This window comes from Athalia rosae, chromosome 2, assembly GCF_917208135.1.
Source record: "Athalia rosae chromosome 2, iyAthRosa1.1, whole genome shotgun sequence".
NCBI lineage: Eukaryota > Metazoa > Arthropoda > Insecta > Hymenoptera > Athaliidae > Athalia > Athalia rosae.
In genome coordinates this window covers 5,451,307-5,471,747 of record NC_064027.1, presented here as the reverse complement: position 1 = coordinate 5,471,747, position 20,441 = coordinate 5,451,307, and the positions used below count along the sequence as shown (strand labels likewise).

Sequence of the window (20,441 nt, the reverse complement as noted above, 5' to 3'; positions counted from 1 at the left end):
TCATTCAAAATGTCGGGATGGTGAAAAATCTCACGACATCGTCAGAATTCGGAACTGAACCGTTTGACATCACGTTACAGCTAGATTCTGGTCTGCTTTTCGGTTTCCGCGCTCGGGTCGCATTACCTGCCGAATTCAGGTATCGAGCACCTCCGTGGAAAAATGTAAGACCTTATTGGAAGTGAGGATAAAATAATTAGGGGTAAGTTCAGTCCTACCGGAATGTTGGTTCTCAACTTATGCATGTTTGACGATGACATGTTAGGTTGAGATAACTTGGGTGGTACAGGGTACGTAAAAGAGGGGAAAAGAAGGAAAGAAAGAAAGAAAAAAAAAAAAATAGGCACCTCCGAGTTGTTCGTAAATGGTAAAAAAATGAAAAACGTAAATGACCTAGGCAAGGCTAATTTGAAATTCTAGTCGCACAGATCCGTCTCAAGACTTTCCCCGTTGAAACCACCGGGTGCTGCAGCGTACCCAGTGGCCATCAGAGGGAGAGAGAGAAGCAAACAACTTGAAGCGAGTTAACATCAGGAGCATTAAGTAAGTAAGTGAGTAAGTAAGTAACTAACTAAGTGAGTAAGTGTCTTCATACTCAATAAAAATATCTCGTAATGAATCTTTCGCAGTAAAACTTCGCCGTGCGAATATAGTTTTGACTTGAAAATAAAATTTCATAGTGCGGAATACGAAAGTAAAACTGCGATAAAATTTCATATTAGTCGTAATTAATGTCGGCGTATTTTGAATTGTCGAACACAGGTTATTCTCAAAGTCGAGTGCGACGATTTGGTAACGCTACTTGAATAAAGTTGAAAAAACTTTTTCCAAATCCAAATAATCGAATAGAATGAAAATCACCGACTTTACCGTAAAGTATACACGCGTCAAGTTTATTACGACACATCACGGGTGACGAGATCGACTATAGGCGTTAATTACCGATAATTATATTGACTTGTGTATAGGTGAAATATCTGTGCATCTCGTTTATGCGTATATAGGATATTTAAATGGCTCTAGTTTTGAAATACCGTCGTTAGAACACTCGTGTGCACGAGCACACAGCGTCTACGGTGACTCCTTGCGACGTCGAGGAGCGCTATAAAGCTGCCTCGTATAACGACGATTATTAAAGAATCTGAGGCACGGGATACTCGACATTTTTCCATACCAAATATCGATCGAAGATTAAATCGAACGCACGTCATTTCGCTCGAAAAAGTGATGCTCCTTATCGGCATCAACGATATCGTATGGAACGCATCGTCGATGTGTACCGGGTGTCGGAACAGAAAAGAAAAAACTAAACCTAAAGAAATGCATAGTTTCTCAATATTTTCTTACCCATCTCAAAATTAGTGAAAAATTTCCGCTCTGTATAGGTGGCATAAATTGTTAATCGGTTGTTAATAATTTAATTCATGAATTATGTTCTTAAATCTAAAAGAAAAAAAAAAAAAAATAGAAAAAAGCTAATCAATTCAACGGTACGTGTAGCGTGGGCCGTCTCTATATGCGTCCTCACAACAAACACAGATGTAAAATGAAAAATGAGAAACAATGGAACAATTTTTTTTTTTTTTTTTGTTCCTTTTTTGCGATTCGATCGGCTGCAAAACGTGTGTTTTATTGGATCATTTTTCAACCCATACGTCGCTGGCTTCGGACTGTATAATGAGAGTCTGTAGATTTACGGAAGAGATAAAGTAAGAGAAAGAAAAAAATTACAAAAAATCTGACCATCGGTTGATAAAAAAATTTATCCAATACTCGAAATGGAACATCGTAACGAAGATGAAAGTGATCAACGATCGCGATATCAATTGCGTAATTGAAATATTAACAGGGAAAAGAAAAGACTTGAGCAGCGTCGGAAGCGGCCGGCATGTAATTGGTTAATTGTCGTTATAATTGTCGCACATAAATATGGCGTAGTGGTATCAGAATTGGTATAACAAAGTACCGATTAAAAACAAATTAAATTTAACTTTCTCACAGTAATATAACGATCGTCATTTATTAATCGCTAATTAGACCGGGACGAGATAGCGGACGAATTAAAAGACAAAAACGACGAAACGGAGATAAAAAATCTTCTCGTCTCGTCCGACAGCCAGCTGTACGGTTCTTTCGATTTCATCGAAATTTTGTAAAAAAGAAAATAGAAAAAAAAAAACCACACCATGCCATAAAATCGATAATAGCTTCAGTTCATCTAACGAGAAAAATTTGTGTTTGATTTGTTGTGAGGTTGTTAAGAGCTGTTGGTACTGCTTTATTAATATCAACCAAATCGTGAAAACCGAGCGATTATTTGATGAACAACTAGATAGGAAAAAAAAAACCAAAAAAAGAACTGTCATCGCAGTTAGAAAAATGTAAATTAAACAATTTGCAAACTCCTCTAGTATGTTCTATGTTAATTAATGAACAGAAGAGTAATGAGGAAAAAAAAATTGACAAAGCGTATCTAGTATTTTCTAAAATTTTCTTTCAACTATTCTATTGATTGTTACAAACAAACATCGATAAAAATCGATAAATTAGCAATAAAAAAAAAACAAAATAAATAACAACAAATTCTAATCGTCGTAAAGCAACGCACCAAACCACTCGATATTTGCATACAGAAAAAGTAAAAAGAAAAAAGAAAAAAAAAAGGAAGGAAGGAAGGAGAAGAATGAAAAAGAAACATCTCATTCTTTTTTACTCTTCTCTTTTTCTTTCGTTTTTTTTTCCTCTCCTTTTCGGCGCCAGCAACACCTACCGTGGGCCTCGATGAACATTGCCCAACAACCCCAACAGCCTTGAGAAGTGCTCCCAGAGTTTTGTTGGTCAAGTTCTTCGGCGTTTGATTTATTTTCGAATCTTGCGGAAGGATGACCCATCTGACCTTTAAATTTCGATAATGATTCCTCGTAGCCGTGTTGAGAGCGTTGTTCCCGATGATGCTCGGCTACCGTATCTGCGGGATCGAACCCGAGTCGTTCTTTGTAATAAGCTTGCGTAGACATTTTCACTTTTATCCGTTCATCGATTCGATCGCAAAAATCAAACGAATCGTCGAATGGGGCGTAGAGTCGGATGCGCGCAGCTTAAAACCACATCTTCGACGCGATGAGAAAGAAAAAGATATAAAAAATTGAATTCGATTAATCATTCACTTCGAAACACACTGTGTACGGAATTTTGGATGCGATTAAATTTTTTTTCTCATCTATTTTTCATAAATTTAACGTAAGCTATTATTTTGGTTATTTGTTTATCATTGGTGGAGTACGTTTGAATAATTTTTCGTCAGCTTTCGATTATCGTAATTATTAATTTAATTGATTAATTATTTATATTAAGCGTTGTGAAATATATATTTTTAATACTGCCTACGATATAATATTCTATTTTTAATTTCGATTGGATTTTGTCTTTTCTTTATTAATTTTTGCAAGTATTATATTTTTTTTACATTAATTAATTTTGTGGTAACTGCATTTGTTATATATTTTACACGTATATATTATATCCTTTCCTTCGAATTAAATCTTTCGACGAGTATTGTTATTAATATTATTGGTATTGTTACATAGGCACTGTATACGAAATCGATTCTCGATTATTAAAACACTCGTGATCAAGTATTGCAAATTTTTGGGGTAATCAAAATTTCTTCAATACTCGACTCGACCCAGTGTTTATTGTTAATTATTAATTTTATATCAGTTTCTTTATACGTCTGATATTTATTTCGGATTTGGAAGAACGTGACTAAACTTTTACATATCGTTGGGGTAGTTTTTACATAAAAGTAGTCAAATTTCTTTCGTTGTTTGGACTGTAGTCGTTTTTCGTTGTTATTATGTTAATAAGTTAGTTCCTTTGTCGATTTTTTTCTATTTTCAATTCCGTCGAATTTTTCCAACTTGACTCGTTTCCTTGTTTGTATTTTTCTTTTATCTCCTTATATTCTTCTCAAGAATAAATATGGCACTTTAAATTCACGTCAGATCGAATCCTTCGGTTAAAAAAATCCCCTCTTTCGGACTTTTTCTTTAGATACCTCAGAAAATAATTTCTTCGATTTCGTTTTTTCTTTATCTCGTACGGTTAAGCGTATGGAATTTTCAACCAAAGTTCACCTTAAAATTCGTTCTTTTCATCAACAGTTTTTCTCCCTCCCAATTTCAACTTGGAAAAATCTTCGGTCGTAACGAAATTAATTAAGTAAAATAAAATAATTAATTATTTTATCGTAAAGTCTTTGCGGTGTGAGGATGTTTCAAGTTTTTATTTTCTTCGTTTCGTTCGATGGATGTTTCAAAAAGACGATCTTCGTTATCAATTATCCTTCGTTGACCCCTCCGCTGGATGATTCCGCATGTTTAAATTGCTTAAAATTCCCTTTCCAAATTTTTCATTCGACCATCCGCAGAGACTCGAATAAAACATCCGGTAAAATGTCACGTCTGTTGGTTCCAATGAAAACATAAAGAAGAATGTGTTTCGTGAACGGGTCGGGCCAAAGCAGAGCGTTTATAAACGTCGGGGGAACTGACCTGTCCCAATATACTACGAAAAGAGACCAAGCAAAGAACGTCCCGTCCTAGTTTCTCCCTGACATTTTGACAGTTTTACGTACTCGCTTATCTACTTGAAACACTTGAACAAAAACGGATTCGAAAATTCGAAAAAAAAACGAAAAATGAATTTCAACAAAAGCGAAACGACTCGACTATTAAATGGACGAATCCCTCCGACTCGTTGAATAATCGACGACGTAACCAGAATCGGGTGTACGATGAATCCGCGAACAACAACGACAACGAAAACACGGCCACTCGCGATGAAAATAAAAAGCGATCTTTCGATTCTCGAGCGAGGCTCGCCGAGGACTCGCTGAGGACTGACCATAGGTCGCGTGGTCGGAACACCCAGAACCGCGGCTTGGCGCACGAGGGAACAGGATCCCCCATATGGTAATAGCCCGGGAACGTTGTGTGGGTGCGTTCCGTTGGAGCCGAGCTATTTCGACCAATAACGATCCCCGGATGGGTGAGCGATTGTCGGCGTCGGCGAACGATGCGGTGGAAGCGAAAAAAGTGGGAACGAGAAAATAGAGAAGGGGGATAAGACCGGGTTAGAGAGAGAGGGGAGGGAAAAAGATATGGTTTTATTACGTGGACGCGATTTCCTTCTTCGCTCATTCTTAATGACGACACACGGGCGACGATTATATACCCGTTTCGCGAATTAACGCAGGTATGATGAGTACAGAGTTCGAGCCATCCCGAGAATTATTACAAAAATGGCAATAGTCATCCCGTTCGTTCATTTTTTTTTCTTTTTTTCTTTTTTTGCTTCCTTCGCTAATCTCCTCGTACTCCACCGCGATGAGCTGTACGGAATGATTCAAGAAGAGACACACGCATCGGAATTATTCATTCTGTATATCACAACGTCGACTTATGTGCAGATTCGTATCGCTCCGAAGAATTTGCTTCGATAATTATACACACAGCAGCTTCGACTACCGATTAAATATCATTATAATTAGGCCATTAAATCCTACCTGAGTCGGTAGATTTTTATTCATATTTTTTCCTACTTTTAAACCGTCCACGATACGAATAATAATCGAGGGATAGATATTATAATGCAGTATAGTGTGGTAGCTGTTCAAACGTAGGCGTAAAACGAACGTTCTAATATTCAAATTTTATCCCGCATATAAGTATATAATGCATTACAGGCGTTTGCAGCAGTTCTGTTAACGAACGGTGATAAAACGGTAAAATTTCGGTCGATAAATAAATCAGAGATTTATAATTACGATGAGTTTGATGGGAAAACAAAAAAAATATCTTATCGTTTGTCGCGTCAAAAATTGAATCTAGTTAACACACATAATGTAATGGATGGTTTCATTCAAAATGTCCAGGTGGGGAAATAGGTACGACCGTACCCGTCGTTTCCAAATACGGAAAAAAGAACCGCAACTCAGACGGTAATAAAGTTAAATTCTAAACAATTGAGTTTCAGTTATAACCGATCCTCTGCATCGGTTTTCACGATGTCCACCGCACGTGGATTTTCGAAATATTATACCTGAAGAGTCGACGAAATTCCCGGAAGGATTTTGCGATCTGAATACCCGCGAGTTCGATGCAGAAATGCAGTAGGTAGTAGTTCGTTAACGAACAGGTATATAATCGTGAACCTCCGACCAGCATAGCAGGTAGCAAACGTCTGCGTGTAAAAATTTATGTCAAAACTGACCATGTATCGAACGCTACTGAAATTTTCTATATAAACAATATTACGAGAACTTCTTATTAAAAGAAGAGAAAAGAGAAAAAAAAAAAAACCTGTTCTCCGGTATTTCAAGTGCGTCTAGAGTTTTGAGATTCGAGTTTGAGAGTACGGGCGGAGCAAAAAAGAAAAAGACCAGAAAAAAAAAAATCGGCGAATGAAAAAAATTAGACAGGTTTGAGTGCAGAGATGAAGAGTATGCATACGTAGTTTCAAATTACTATGAAAATTGAAGTATGATATTTGTAAAATAAAGTAGAATATTCTCACGAAGATGGTTGAAGAAAAAAACAAAAAGAAAAGAAAACCAAAAAAATACAACGAACACCTTGAGATACGTTTGAATTTTGACGGGAGATTTTTTGATCTTCTCGAGGTTTTAGCCAACAATAAGATTGAATAGACGAGCGAATATATTCCATGACTACTTATATTCCTAACCCTGCGCAATTCTATTTTCTCTATGCCGCGAACGGACATAGAAACAAGTAAAAAGACAGACGAAGGAACGGACGGACGTGAGCCTTGTTGTATATCTATAGATAGATCTCCGTCAGCGTTGCTTATTTCACTAGAGAGGCTGCAAGGAGTGTAGATCTTCCGAGAGCGCCGCGAGTCGCACAACAACTCGACTTTGCTAATGTCCAAGGAATTATAATGAAGGTGCGGTTGAAACTTGAATATACACATATATATATATATATATATATCCTACCTAATCGATTTAAAACCGCGACGTTCGACTCTACACCGGCTGAAAAGATCAACGGAAATAAATTCCACATATTATGCTATACGCGCAAAAAACAAAAAAAAAAAAATAAAGCGTCAAAAAACGAATTTTCTGCACACACGATAATGAAATTTCATTTTACTACGGATTTGAATGATATCGTTGAAAATTGTAAGAGAAAAATTAAAAAAAAAATTCACGGTCAAGGGAGTGGCGTAATTTCCATAGGCACATATATCGCGGTACGTAGCAGCTGAATCGTCGGTTATATACACATAGGTGACCGTGTACATATGTACCGTGTACATACGATATACAGCTGCGTGTCGTGACCACGTGCTCGCGATCAGGTAAAACGCGATTACGGGTGTATATACCATAGGTAGCCACCGCACGCGCGCGTATACGTAATACAAATAATATCTATTCAAATTCATCTCATACACCGGGTGGTACGAAGCAACCGAAGGAACTCCTCGGTAGCCGTTCCTCCGTTCTTCGAAACTGAACTGCGTTAGAAAAAGAAAGAAAAAAAAGAAAAGAGAAGATGAAAATGAAAATGAATGCGGCTAAACGAGACGTCTTTGAACCAACAACGATCACGGTTTTATCCGGTATACCGGTCGTAAGGTGTGTATCGTAGATGTACGCGTACCGACGAGCGTAAGTTCCGAGGTACGTTTGTGCGCGTGGTAAGTGACATTGTATAATACGCCCATACGAAGGAGGAGAGGAGATGAGATCTGTTCGGAGATCCCCAGCGATCGTCCTGGTCGTAACATTATACCCGACGACTTTGAGAGCCGAAGTTGGACGCGTATGGGGGTACCTGTATAGGTGGTAAGCGAGTGCGGAGGTACGTAACGCCGAGCGCGCGTACGTATAGGACAGGTGAGCGAACGTGTGCGTATGAGGTGAGATGCGAACCAGAATGCCTTGGCCTAGATATCCCAGATTTTATTCCACGGAGTCACACCGAGATCGACAATACGTGCGACTGGCATCGCCTAGGCGCGACAATGACTCGATCCTCGAAATTCCCTGAGCTCTTCGAATTTCGAGCACGGGAGTGTCGCTCCGACGCACCGGATTTACGAAATAACTCGATATTTTCGCGTACCCTGCGCAGTCGAGGAAATGAGAAGGGAGAAGCGATGAAAAAAAAAGGGTAAAATGTAATTGTATACGTATTTTTAGGTTTTGTATTGTACCCTATAAGTCGCGACGGCGTGGCGATCGAAAATACATAAGATATACTTAATACTTGGAGAATTGAGCATCAATTTAACGTAATTAACTGGAACTAGAACTTAATGAATAGGCTGTCACTAATTACGGTCTTAAGAGTAGCTCAAAAAATTCGACAAAAAAAAACTAAAGTAAAATAAGACGTAGGAAAGAGAACATGTAGGCACAGCGGCGCAAAAACCTCGTTAAGATGATAGAAGAGCGGAGAGAGAGAGAGAGAAAAAATTTATATTAATTAACGAAAAAAGAATTCCGATCGGAATCTCACCTCGGATCGGCACTCGATAAATCGTTTTTTTTCGTCGAATTTTTTGCTCAAAATCTACAGTCCGTTTATACCTAATAACCGATAATCGCTTAATCGGAGACACGCGATGGACCGACGAGTTTAGCGAACGAACTAAATTCGTGAAACATTTCAACGTGAACTAGAAGGGCGTATCCCACAAAATTGGAAAAATATGGAAGAAGGATAACAAGGGGGAACGAAAAGAAGAAGTAACGGAGTACCCTTACTCGAAACGAAATACGGTTTTCAAAAAAAAGCATTGGAACAAAAAAAAAAAAAAAAAAAAAAGAAAAACTTGTGGGATGGGCTCACCCAGGGCTTCGAGGGCTTTCGTACAACGAGGTAGTTCATCGCGCGAATAAAATTCTACGCTGGATATTGGAACGTGCGTGACGACATACGTGTGTCGGGATATTACCGATATCAATATCGATACGGATATTGTTTGACCGATCGAATATTGGCGGTGTAATAAAAAGTAATCGTATCGCGCGATACGGTGACCAAACGTCGAGGGAAGTAGCGACGGAGTGTAGGGGCGATATCGACGAAAGGCGCGGGAACCTTTGAAACAAAATCCGCTGAACCGGGGCGAGTCGATCGAAATAAGGTGGAAGAACTTCGCGTACGTTGCGGGGCGGAGGTTCCCGTCTCCGAGACCAGGAAGAACCGGTCCCGATCCCCGTACTCCGAACGTCGACGCGCGCGGTACCAACATCGGCGGCAGGAGCAGCAAAAGCAAAAGCAAAAGCAAAAGCAAAAGCGGGAGCAGGAGCGCGAGAGACTCCTAGACCGAGCGAGCCGCGGGTCTCGTCCTCTCGTTCGTTCGTTAGTTCGTTCGTTCGTTCGGTACAAAGACGAGCAACGGGCCAACGGCATTCTTGGGCTGCATAACGGGTCCGGAACCCCGCCAATCTTGAATCATCAGACATGCCGCGAGCACTCGGTTTAGGCCGGTGTTAAGACTCCGCGTAAAATTGCGAGTGAACGGAAAAATGGACGGATAATATCCCGCCCCGCGATATACTCGAACGGAACGCGGTGTACAAGCGAAACCGCGATCGCCCCGAGGAACCACGGAGAGAAAAAAATCAAAAAGGATAGAATTCGGCTCGCGGGGATCGCTCGAAAATTAGCCGGATCTGAAACGATTGGCGATGTCAAAAAATGACGAGCTTCTTTAGGACCGTTTTTTCATAAATTTTCTACTTCAAGATTAAAATTATTTTTCGTTCCTCGCGTTGCCGTAATTCGATGAGGTGTAATGAAAAAAGGAATGAATTCCAGATAACGTGAGACGACGAAGAGTAAAATTGAGCGAGTCGATCAAGGAATGATATTTTTTTGTTCGTAATTAAAAGTGTGAAGAGATTTCGAAAGAGGTATAATGTCAAGGGCACGATCTTCGTTTCCTTTGCATCTTTTCTCCGAGAATAAACTCGGTTAGCTCAAGTATGTATATAGTTGACGATATACGTGCACGTAGGTATGCGATCGTTATCTTCGTTTTCTGATTAGCTTTTCCACCGGTATACGTGGCGCGGTTGATTTCTTTCTGGCGTAAGTGAAGGAGAATAAAAAGAATAGGAATAAGAAGGAGAGTGCCAGACGGAAATATACGTCCGTACGATCGTTTGAGCGCGTCGCATCGATCCCGAAGAATTGGGTTACATTTAAACCGCATTTAGCGTATCTAAATTTGCGAATCGGTCCAAACCGCGTCTAACACGGTTCATCGTGCGATCGAAGTTTCAATTAATTATACCGAACATCGAACCCAGATCGGCGAAATACGTCTCGAAATCGGGAAACGAAAGGAGATACGACTGGTGAAAAAAGGCAAAACGAAATGAAAAAAAAATTCCCTCCAACTGAATTCCGCGAAAACGATGACACGAGATCCCCGTTAAGGACGAAAGGAAGCGCGGCGGTTTCGATATCTGTTTCCTAATTCGACGAGCAAATAAACGTCGTCATAAAATAATTCACTTTGAATATCATAAAAGATACGGTATAACGTAATCGATCGATTTGCGAGCACACTTGCATCCTTCTATGGTAAACGAAGAATGAAAACTAAACGAATGATACACGCTAAATTTACACGGGTTTACGTATACCTCTATACGATTATTACGTGGGTGCAGAAATTCAACGCTCGCGAGTCCCGCGATAGAAAAATTCAGGTGTCTACCTACGCCCTTTTTAAAAACCACCAAGCCAGTTCGCCCACCTTTCGAGCGTGTACGTAACACAAACGTACATGCATACGTCTAAGGAGATTCGAACGGCCTCAGGCTCCAAAAAAAGTCAAGAATTCAGTTCAACGTGATTTATTTATTTATTTATTTATTTATTTGTTTGATTTCTTATTTTTAGTTTCATTCTCATTTATCAAAAAACTACGAAATACGCGCTGTGCGACAATTATAATGTAGACTTCACTTTATCTGCGAATATAAAGTGAGAAAAAAATTCAACTTTTCCCATCACATTCGCTATGTCTGCATAGATTCAGTGTACACGTATATGATATACCAACTATATAAAATAAACCTTGACTCAAATGTGGTTTTGGTTGTGCAGCTGGCGATAAGATGTAAAAAAAAAAAAAAGAAAAAGAGAAAAAGGAAAAGAAAATAATAAAGAATTACATCTAATGCAACAACGGTACAAACGTTTTTGCGGTGACCAATTGTTAACTGTTATAAATATAGTTATGTATAATCGTATGATGCATGTACACAAACGTGTGTACATAGATTTTCATATAAACTATGCAAAGAGATATGACGTCATTGCGCCGTGTACCTCGTAATTATGCATCTTATCTTATAACAATACCCGGTGCAAAGGCAGACGTTAATCGTTGAACAATCGAAGGGAAAAATTATGGAATCTCAAAAGCGGAATGAATTTCCGCGCGATTCGCTAGTAAAGATTAAAATTCATTCATTTTGGGGACACGGGATTCGAGTTTCATTTTCTCTGGGGAAAAAATGAGAACAAAAAGAAAGAAAGAAAAAAAGAAAGAAAGAAAGAAAGAAAGTCAATGGGCAACACGTACGGGTGACCGCCACCGAGGCGAGGGGGGGTCGTAATTACAGCGTCTTTTATAACTTTATCAGTAGGTCAATTCGCTGGTAAAAGAGTTACGGTGGTTGGAGGCTGTCGAAGAAATAAAGTTTCCTCGAATGTAGCCATAATAACCACAAGAAGCCAAATAAGGCTCGACGAGCCGATGTCGCTCTTGCAAAGGAGCAAATAAAATGAAGTGTAAAAAAACAAGAACAAGAAGAAACCAAAAAAAAAAACAAACCAACAACAACGAATCGACACGTTTTTCCAAATAACATATATCGACCCACCACCATCTTTGACGACCAAATGACCCGATGACGCGGTTGAAACGCCTTCGAAATATGAACTCGTTCGAAAAACAACGACGAAATAAAATAATGTAAATGAACGAACGAACGAACGAACGAATGAATGAATGAATAAGTGACCGTGAAAAAAGCGATGCGTTTCAATCCGAAGCGCGACCCCACGACGTTCGATCCAAATATGAATAACTGATGCGAGTAATCTCGGACCCTGCAGTCGTGCAATTTTGACGCTCGATTCGGATTTACCGCTCGCGATCGCCGGATCGTAAATTTTCATTTTTAAACAGCTCTTTCAAAGGACAGTTTTAACTACGGGTGATAAATATCCGAGATGCCGAAGGCGAGTTCTATAGGAAGTCACGATGAGCCATTAAAACGCCCTTGCGGTTCGAAACGATCGAGGTCATTTCTCGAATCGGCCGTCTGTTTCATACTCTTGGGAATAAAGGCGAGTTTCATTGAATACCCGATAGATATTACGTGGAAGAAGCAGAGTCACCGGACCAGATCGCTAAATATTACACCGAAGTACAACGCGTAAGTCTAGACTCTAGGTTACGAGGAGGCTGTTGTACATTACGTGCATTACGTACTTCGAGAGAGAAAATTCCCCTCAACGCGCGGTGTACATTACGTGTGTTCCACGTTACGTACTCTACATAGGGGGGAAAAAGAGAGCAAAAAAAAGAAAAGAAAAAAAATAGAGACACCGATGCGGGTTTTTATGTGGACAGTTGTTAGCGCCAAAAAGAGATCGCACGCGAAGGTAGGTAGGTAGGTAGGTAGGTGGATAGGTAGGTAGGCAGGCAGGTATGTAGGTACTTCGCGTACGTAACCTACGAGAAAAATGGGCGAGTATAAGTCGCGTATATCTTACGCGTGTGCCTTCGTGCCTCTATAGGCTATGTAACGAGCGGACATCAAAGATAAATGACGCAACGCGTGTAAAGTAGGTATAACATTAACTCCTAATGAGCACTGCTTTCTTTCTACTTTTAACTCACGTACGAGCAAAGACAAAATAAAAGAAACACGGACGCAACGAGTACGGAAAATTGTTTTCCCTCATTTTTTAGAAAATAAAAAGAAGAAATTTCTTCAATTCGGTTGAAAGGTCTGCGGATTACCTGTACATACTCGCGTATCTGGATCGCCATATTTGATGTCCGCATAGGTACGTTTAAATTCTGACTTTTTTCGTCGTACGATACAGACGAAAAGAATTTTTCGCGGTGTAGTTTGTCGAGAACGCGATCGTCGATTCAAGTCCAATACCCGCTGTATACCCGATGGTGCAATGGTCATTTTGATCGGACGTGCCGAAGTATTACGAGTTACGTAATCTGCGGTTGTATTTTATTGCCGTACGGTATACGTATACCGACGTGCATACCTACGTACGTATATATACGATTGTTAAAAAGTACCGGGTATAACAACGCAGCGATACGAACGAACAAATTCAAGAGCTCGTTCCCGAAATTATATTCGAGCAATTCGCTTCGACAAAAAAAAACTTGCACAATTTTTGCACGAAAACTTTGAAATATTGAAAATCGAACTCGATCGTCGTGCTTTTAACTCCGAAAAGAAGGAATAAAAAAAAAAGGATTCGCGTCCTCCCTTTTTTTCGCTCTTTTTCCCTTATAGCGACTCGACCACGTCTACACAAATATACTTAGATAAATCTACGTAAAACATAACGGTGAATAACAATATGTGCGCATCGTAAAATTTATCGCATTTTTCACGCGATGCATTACCATATGTTGTACATTGATACAATATTGATTTATCTAGAGGGGTAGAGGTATTAAGATTAGGGGATAATGAGACACCTTCGCTGTGCTCGTGCAGATATCGTATAATGAAGTGACAGATTAAGCGTGAACTACTTTTTTTTTTTTTTTTTTATTTATTTATTTTTCTTCTCAACCAATAAGAATATCAACGCGAGATAAAGATACGCGTCGCGATAATCACCCGTGTGTAATTGTACAGCTATAAATATACGTAGTACACGTATTTATATTTTCGATAAGCCAAAACCGCTTCATACACCATAGTCGAAGTCGGATGAAAATCCATCCAAACTTGGCTAGGAAATTTGAAGAAAAATCATTGTAGTTATATCTATAGTGAAATAAGAAGCTCGAGAAACTGTACTTGCGGATGAGAATAAAGATCGTTACTAGTAAAAATCAAGAAGAAGTGCTAAACCCAAATGAGAATGATTTTCGTCGATCCGATGGATACAGAAAAAAAAAATCATCATTCAGGAAATACGTATGCACATAAACCACGCGCGCGTTATCGAATCGGTTGGCGAATTTTGTCGCTTACCTCACGCACCTATATTGACGTCTTACGTTATACGACCCTGAAAAATGCGGGCATTAATGAGATTAGCACCGTACGAATTACGTACAATATAAATATCTGACCGTTAAATCTCTTTTGATCGATCTTGTAAGCGCAACGGACACGGGTTTGCGACGAAGATGAAAAAAAAATATTTTCACAAAAATAAAACAAAGGGAGAAGGAAAGAAACCCGCTGACTTTTGATACGGAAGATATTTTGGTAAGAATTACGCTCTTTTTTCGCGTTTTTTTTTTTCCTCGAAAGACACATCAGGTGGGTAATAATCGGGAGGGAAGAAATTTTGGACGCGGTGAGAGTAGAAGACGTTGGACGTCGCGACGCTAGGCGTCGTCTATCTCCGAAGAGAGTCTAAGCGTCGCGTCCCCGCGGTTTCCGCGAAGACCGGAGCCAAAATAGAAAGCCAAAGCGATTAAAAATAAAAGTTTGTCGCCGCTTTCCTCCGCGCCCCGTACGCGTCGTTGTCGTCGACGTGCCGCTATCTCGCGAGTTCTCGTTACCCTCCCCTCCTCCCGCATCGCTTCTTCTCTCATTCTCCCTCATCCCGTCTCCGCCGAACTCCACCCATTTTCTATCTCGTTCACATCCTTCCCCGACGCCGACGACCCATGCCGGACTTAACCTCACTGAAATATCTTCCTTTCCGACCATCTCTCAGCTGGCTTCCGATACTCAAAAGTACCGGAGCCATCCTCCTCTCGTATATTCCACCGGGAATTCTAAAGCGGATTCTTTTTATTCGGGTTCTACCACATCCTATCGACTTCGACCTACCTAGCTTTTCTAATGGCTTATTATTTCATTCCACCAAGTTCGACGTTACGCTGCAGGCAAACGACTCTCAGATTCTCAAAGATCTTCTCTCCTCGCGGCGAAGGACCTGCGATTTTTTTAACGAGGTATTTTTCAAGGCGAGCGACCGATCGATGGAAAACGAGAATGAGTCGAAGGGCAAAAAATCTCTAAACGTTAATTAAAGACAAACAAAGTCGAATGTATCGACAGAGCGAATGTACCCGGTGACGATGAAATAGAAGTCATTTGTGGAATCGATGAATGATGGTTTTTTTTATTGAATTTTTCAACGTTTCAATTTCTACCATGAAAACACCGAGCGTTTCCAATTGCGCACGTGAGCGTAATCGAATTCTTATCGGCAAAAGTCATTTTAATGTCATTTAATCGCGAATCGAAAATTTATTCGCCGAGTAGGTTTCAAAGGTCGCGGTATAATCATATCTCCGTTAATTTGTCAAGTGCAGATAAAGTAACGAGAGGAATAAAACTGAAAACGTAAATAAATAAATAGAATGCAGCTGGATCTTCGGAATACGATTCGCACGAGTTCGAGGATTTCTAAAATAGAGGCAAGAAAAGATGATCTTCGATGTCGTTTACGAACTCGACACGACCGATTGCCGTTTGAAAATTCCGTGTGGATTCGATCTCTCGGATTTCCGAATATAGTGGACGTGTTCGATGTTCTACGAAAGTCCAATTTTTCAGCTAAGCCACGCGACAAACGATCGCTGGTACGAGAATCGCAATTACAAATAACAACAACGATAACGACAACATCCCGGTTGTTAACGAGTAAAAAAAACACGAATCGTAAGGTCGCCGTGTCCAAGCTGCTATCGTGAGATAAGTGCGAGCTGAGTACGTCGACGCTGTTCACGATATCGTATGAGTCAGGTGTGTGTCCTCGTGAAAAATAATGTACAGTCGTCGAGTCGAAGCCGAGTCATTCGGCGTTACTTGGAGCGTTCGAAAAAGAAAAAAAAAACATTTTTCAAAGAGTTGGGTGAAAAAATTTCGATTTCGAACGCTCCTTCACGTATGCACGAAAACGTTCTTACCAACTTATACATCGTCGATCGGTCGTATTTTGTTTCGGATAACTTTTGGAAAATCGAAAGATTAAACTATCGATCATCCGTCGAACCGTATCGTAGAAATCTCCTCCTTCGTTATCTTTGTTTACACGAATCGCCGCGTTATTACCCGCACATCGGTGAGATTTTCAATTATTTCAATAAAATTATATTTCAATCACTCGAGCACTCGACTTCGTTGTTGTCACACGCGGAAGCGATAGCGTTTGAACGACGACTCCCTCCAACACTTCCGATTTCACACACTCGCGAACACTGCGGTTTTTTTCTTTCGCCGCGATTCATTGACAGAAAAAATGAGAGAAAGGTACAGAAAAAAAAACAAAAAAAAACAAAAAAAAAAAACAACAGCCGACGAAATCGCAGGTAAATTTGACGGTGAATAGAAAATTTGACGGACTTAAAACTACTGGAATATACGGTTAAAACGATGCACAAGGACGATAAAAAAAAAAATGAAATAAAATACGACGAGTTGCGAGTGTTTATTTTTATTATCTTTTTTTTTTTTTTGAGGAAAGGTGCGACCACGCTTTGCCTCCACAGACTACGTCGCCTCACCACCGCCGACTGTCGACGGAAAATCGACGCCCACCAGTCGGCCACAGAAAACGAGATGAGAGAGACGGGACTCCTCCAATCTCTTTTACCGTCTCCGTCGCACTTTCGAAAGACTCGGGGATCTCGGCTCACTTCAGACCCGTACCACCGCCCTCCTCTTTCTAGCTTCACACCACCGAATGGAACTTCACATATATAGTAGTAGATATATATATCACAGGTGTGCGTGCACATATCACACGAATATACTACATCCACATACTTTTTATGTACAACGGCGATGTGTCCACGTGTAATATTGTATGTACAGATTTTGGGTGGGTATGGGAGAGACCTACACAGAAAAAGACGGCGGTTGCTCGCGGTACATCGTAGATCGCGTGCTACCCGCGCGAGTCCACGTGCGTTTGTGTGGGTTTCACGTGGATTAAATTTGAGCGATAGACGTCGCGTCCACATCTACGGCAACCTCCGCACAACTTCGCGAATTAGGCCCAGTGAGAAAAACGGCGTTTTCCGGCCTTGTACCGACACGACGCGATGCCCGCAAACGTAGTGTGTTGGTAAGCGAACGCTTCGTCACGTGATAAGTAGCGGCTGATATGAATTTCGCACGTAAACGCGGTTGTGCAGCCGCATGCGATATGTGAGTCAAGGTTTCTAGGGGTTGTAAAAATACGCTCGGAAGGAATAATTCATATTTCACACGCACATCGAAGCGAAGCGACGATGAAGACGCGCTAAAAAATCATAGCGATTTAACTCGTTCCGACCACCCGTCATCCGCCGGCTGATTAACGATAGGAAAAAGAGAAAAAAGGACAAAAAAAAAATAAAAATTAAAAATTAAAAATTAAAAACGAGGTAACACCTATACGATTAATGATCCTCTGACCCGACCCTGCACGAATCAAGGCTCTCTGCGTAGAAGTCGACTCGGATTTGCTAATTTATTTATAATGTCCATAAACGGCGTACGATTGTCAGGTTTTTCAACAACGAATCTCTTCCGGTGGACCATGAACTTTTGAACGAATTTCGGTAAACAATTGAGAGAAAAGGAACGAGATGAAACGGACCCCCTTTCGGCATCTCGTGGGCACGTGAACGTTTCATTCGAAACATTCGTATACCGGTTCGGAGTGTTTTGTCTACGCTCTTTAATACAGTGGTGTAATTAGAGTTGTATAAGAATAAACTAACGCGAATGAGAGTAACGTTATGGTCGTTATCATTTTCATTATTATTATTATTATTATTAGTATTATTATTATAGTGCGGTCGACGTTTGTAAACTTGCCCCAAGGAATGTGCGATCGAAGAATTTTCCATCTAACTTTTCCATCTGTTTAATTTTCTCATTTTTATTTTCTATTGGTTTCAGATAACGAGCGCACCTAATAGTCGAGGATTTCGATAACAATGAAAGGCGAATCACGGCATTCGAAATTTCTCAATTATACTGAACATGACGCGATGATAAATTTGGATGAATTTTTGATTTCGGTTATGAGAGATGCAGATATTATTCGAGCAGTTATCAGAGGCACGAATCGGAGAGACTCTTCGATATCCATTATTTTTTCTTCTTTTTGATTCTACAAGGTAACAAATACCAATGAAGCTTAGCGCGCTCGAATATCAGAGAGAATGATCGTTTCTCTTCTCGAAACTCGGATCATTCATCTCCGCAGATACAATCGTAAGTTAAAACTACGAATAGTATATAATATATATCAGAGCCAAGAGGGATATACGAATTCAGCGAAACTTAATATCGCGGTTATTACGTAATTCGTGTACGCTGTAATTAAGCCTCTGCATTTGCCCGGAAAGAACAACGACAGATCGTCCAATCTCCGATGTGTACATATGTACGAATAAACCTCTCGTAGTTATATTATATTATATCCGCTTCGCGTACAGATTACGAAACAACAAAATGTGAAACAACGACGGTGTCCGTCCAGTCGTGTCTGTGGTTCTCACAGCGCGCGACTCGAACGAGACACACATAATTCCCGGTACGAAACCATTCGTACACTTACGTACGTATACGTATTTCAATTCGACCATAAGTCTATTTATTTATATTCATTCTTCATATGTGATCTAGGCGGGCCGCCCACCTCAAGGAGTGTGACGTCATATCAAAAATCGAATCGAGACCACGGGGCCGCGATTGGTTTTCTGGGTTTCCGATTCGAGGATTTTCGTGATGAGCGGTAGAAGAAAAAAACATAGATAAAAATGAGGGAGAATAGAAGAGCTCCGGAGGTCGCGGATCATATCGTTCAATTTCACAAATCTTCGTTTGACGAGGAATTTTTTTCCTTTCAGATTCGCCGTGCACTTCACTTGGGGTCCGGTTACATGGGGAATCTGGGATCCGCAGGTCGTTTTCTCCAAAGTTCGTTGCTCCTTATTTCCCGCGGAGCCGGCGCGATGTTTCTTCGGGCGATGCGACAGCTGGTTACGTTCAAGTAAATTAAGAGAAACTTCGAACGATGTTACTTCGAGTACCATGAGAACCGCTACATCGGATTCTTTCCAGCGATTTCCGAATCGTTCCAAATAACAATTATACCGCATACCGAACGCGAACCGAACAAAACTTTTTTACTTATCTTGTTTTTTTTTTTTTTTTTGTTGTTTTCATTATTCTTCCAATCACCGACCAATTCGACATCGGAATATCGAAGCGATTCGCACGTTGATAATCCGTGGAGTCAACTCGCGGGTCTATATGAACTTCGAATTGATATAAAAGTCTTTCTATAGGAACGACGATGCAGCGCGAGTGCCAATTACAGTGGTGAATAGCCGTACACTTATATATATATATATTTTCTGGTAAGATTGCCGTGTGTTGTAAGTAATTAGTAATTTACGATTTGCAAAACGTCCGTGACTTCGTCTATACGTATAACTCCGCTGTGCACATCCGACGTGTGTTTATTATATACATACGTATAGTTATGATACACGGAAAGCGGTCTAGCTGTCATTACGGTAATAACACTATTTCACATGATCGTCGTTACCTCAGATGTACCGATGTTTGTATGTTGTGTGTACACGTACCAAACGATAAATACAGCGAACGAAAAATCTTCTCAACATTCGTAAACGCGATTTAATCAATTAGCGCAGGATTTCGATCTTATTGTTAGAAAATACATGTTTCGCGCATAGCGTCGAAGCAAAAATTTTTTTTTTTTTCCTCTCCATTTTTGTTAACCGATCCCTCATATGATTTCGAATTTTTATTCCACAGGTGGGTCGCGATGAAATATACATGTAGGTAATGCACCTTCGTGTCAATCATATTTTCAAGATTATCATAGACATATAGATTCGCGATAGATACAACGACGAAGGTGTTCGTCAATGATAAAAGAAGGCGTAATACAATTTCATATGCATAATTTCAATGTCATCGATTGAGAATTACCGCGATAGATACGGATGCGCGTGAACAGAAGAGTCTGCAGGGACAGAATTCGAGTGCGTGGTCGTTGAGATGAAAATAATAATCGGAGGCAGGCGGGGGCTGAAATTTGAATACCTGAAGAGGAAGGTCGTTCGTAACCGATTTTTCGGTTTCTTTCTTCCTTTTTTTTTCATTCATTCATTTA

At 40.2% G+C, this 20,441-nt stretch overlaps 1 protein-coding gene and 2 long non-coding RNA genes across 4 annotated transcripts in view; 1 reads left to right on the top strand and 2 right to left on the bottom strand.

Annotated features, from left to right (window-relative positions):
* Positions 1-20,441, bottom strand: part of LOC105684555 (microtubule-actin cross-linking factor 1) — a 144,592-nt gene that overhangs the window by 103,080 nt on the left and 21,071 nt on the right. The gene's annotated exons all lie outside the window — the stretch shown is intronic.
* Positions 3,577-16,347, bottom strand: LOC105684557. Its single transcript, XR_001102931.3, has 2 exons — positions 16,207-16,347; positions 3,577-4,463 (listed from the first exon to the last, which is right to left on the bottom strand). It is a non-coding gene; the product is annotated as an uncharacterized LOC105684557 (long non-coding RNA).
* LOC125499932 lies at positions 16,228-19,983 on the top strand. Of its 2 annotated transcripts, XR_007276996.1 has the most exons (3): positions 16,228-16,361; positions 16,764-17,366; positions 19,144-19,983. It is a non-coding gene; the product is annotated as an uncharacterized LOC125499932 (long non-coding RNA). The 2 variants fall into 2 exon arrangements; XR_007276995.1 differs by lacking the exon at positions 19,144-19,983 and having other exon boundaries at positions 16,764-19,034.